Source organism: Nyctereutes procyonoides, unplaced genomic scaffold (genome assembly GCF_905146905.1).
Source record: "Nyctereutes procyonoides isolate TBG_1078 unplaced genomic scaffold, NYPRO_anot_genome, whole genome shotgun sequence".
NCBI classification, from domain to species: Eukaryota; Metazoa; Chordata; class Mammalia; order Carnivora; family Canidae; genus Nyctereutes; species Nyctereutes procyonoides.
The window spans coordinates 7,546,742-7,549,430 of record NW_026575032.1 but is presented as its reverse complement, the minus strand read 5'-3'; the positions used below and the strand labels follow the sequence as shown (position 1 = coordinate 7,549,430).

At 41.2% G+C, this 2,689-nt stretch overlaps 1 pseudogene; it reads right to left on the bottom strand.

Moving 5' to 3' along the window:
• Positions 1-1,977: 1,977 nt before the first annotated feature.
• Positions 1,978-2,161, bottom strand: LOC129504310 (copper transport protein ATOX1-like; annotated as a pseudogene).
• Between the last annotated feature and the right edge of the window lie 528 nt (positions 2,162-2,689).

Sequence of the window (2,689 nt, the reverse complement as noted above, 5' to 3'; positions counted from 1 at the left end):
CATTAAGACTAAAGGCAGAGGTGGTTTTTGGTTTCTACAATCTTATCTTTAGCCCTAACTTGATGCCGTGCACATCATAGGCACTCAGTGATTATATTTCTATTAACAGTGAAGTGACTATGATCTGCTTTGAGGGGCTTGAGGGGATGTTGGGAGGAGGGGGTGTGAGGTGTAGTGTGTGAGTGGGGATTAGGGGATCATGAGAAAGGAGACTGAAGTGTATTTATGCCTTTATCCTCACTTTAGGGAACTGTTACCAATTCAAAGCATGAAATTCAATTTACTCTATGCTAGCCAATTGGATTTCAAAACAATGTTCTACTCTATATGTGATTTCTCTTTATAAACAAGGCAATATGTTAAAGCAATGTTTCAAAGAAATTTAAAAATAATAAAAAAAGGAAAAGAATGATATTAGGAAGGAGAAAGGAGGGAACAAGGAAGAATTTAGGAACACCTTTGTGTAGATGTAATACTAAGCATGTTCAGGCATTTATTTATTTATAAATGTAACTACATGAAATAAATGTAATAATACTCATTTTACTGATGAGGAAATGGAATGAAATTTAGAGAAAAGTTACTTCTCTTTTAAATATTCTTACGTTTTATCTGTTATAAGATTGGATAAAAATATACAAGATATACTCATTAAATATATAGATGACATTAATAGTGGAAAAGCCACCTAATGCTAGCATGATAGACCAAATGTTCAAACTGATCTTGTCAGGCTAGAATGGTTGACTAAAACCAAAGGTTAAATACAATACAGTGGATAAAATGTAAATCCTGTAGTTAGCTACACAGGTACAGAAAGTTTAGCTGGAGGTTTTTTTTTTTTTTTTTTCGATTTTATTTATTTACCTGAGAGAAAGAGAGCACACGAGTTGGGGGTGAAGGGGTGGGGGGCAGAAGGGGAGGGAGAAGCAGACTCCCCGCTGACCTCAGAGCCCCTCACAAGGTTGATCCTAGGACCCTGAGATCATGACCTGAGCTGAAGGCAGATGCTTAACTCATTGAGCCAACCAGGCACCCCTGGAGTTTTTGTAAAAAAAAATAAAACTGTCAGAATGGGTAAAATAAAAATGCAAGAAACAAAGAGTGAATGTGAGTTGTAGAGAAGAAAGAAACCCTCACACACACTGTTGGCAGTTATGTAAACTAGTGCAGCCACTGTGGAAGACTGTGTGGAGGTTCCTCAAAAAGTTAAAAATAGGATTACCTATGATTCAGCAATTGCACTATTGGGTATTTACCCCCAAAATACAAAAACACTAATTCAAAGGAATACATGCACCCTTATGTTTGTTGCTGCATTATTTACAATAGCCAAACTGTGGAAGCAGTCCATGTGACCGTTGATCGATGAATGGATAAAGAAGTGTGATATGTGTACATATGATGAAATATATATACATATATATAATGGAATATTATTCAGCCATTAAAATGTGGAAATCTTGCCATTCACAATGACATGGATGGAGCTAGAGAGCATAATGCTAAGTGATGTAAGTCAGAGAAAAACAAATACCGTAAGAGTTCATTCATATGTGGCATTTAAGAAACAAAATAAATGAACAAAGGAAAAAGAGAGAGAGAGATCAAGAAACAGACCCTTAACTATAGAGAACAAACTGATGGTTACCAGAGGGGAAGTGGGTCACGGGGATGGATGAAATAGGTGAAGGGGATGAAGGGTACACTTACCATATCGTGATGAGCACGGAATACTATTTAGAATTATTGAATCACTATATTGCACAACTGAAACTAATATAACACTGTGTGCTAACTATACTGGAATTAAAATTAAAAACTTACATTGGGGATGCCTGGGTGGCTCAGTTGGTCTCTGTCAGGAACTGCCATCGCTGAGCAGGACTGCCAGGCCCCACGTCTATTTGGAAGGCAGGAGAAGATCAGCGTCCTGCTCCCTTTGGTCCATCATGGACCCAAGGGGCCAGGCCCTCACTACTTGGGGCTGAGGTAGGAAACAGTCTTTCCTGTTTTCTCCAGGGTTTCCAGCAGGAGGATGTCCACGCTGTGCTCAGAGTTGATGCAGACCTTCTTGTTGGGCAGGTCAATGTCAAACTCAACTGACCGTGTTAGAGCATCCTTCACAGGTCATGTCCACAGAGAACTCGTGCTTCGGCATGACTGTGGGGATGGCTGGTGGTGGTGGCAGTGGCGGTGGCAGCGATGCTTCTCACCTTGTACCCTTTTTTTTTTTCACCTTGTACCCTTTAGCTAACAGCACCCCCCCCCCAACTGCCTGCCTCCCTCCTTTGCCCCCATCAGCCTTAATACTACAAATCTACTTTCTGTCTCTATAGGCTGTCCTGTTCTGGACTTTCATTGGAGTAGAATCATAGGATAGCATAGAATCTGGAGGGCTGGCTTCTTTCACTTTGCATAATGCTGTCAAGGCCCATCCATGTTCTAGCATGTGTCAGCAGTACTCCATTGTGTCGGGCAGTCCTTTCAAACACCAGAACTGGACAGGCCCAGCACTGCCACTGGAGCCATCAGAGCCAACCCATCTGTTTCACTTCGGTGAGGTTTTCATCTGCAGTGGTTTCTTGCTGGCCATCTCACTGGTGCCTGCTGTGTATGCCTCTTCACCTAAGCAACCACTATCAGCTGGCATTGAGCCTTTCGTGAAGACTGGAAACTAAAAAAAATC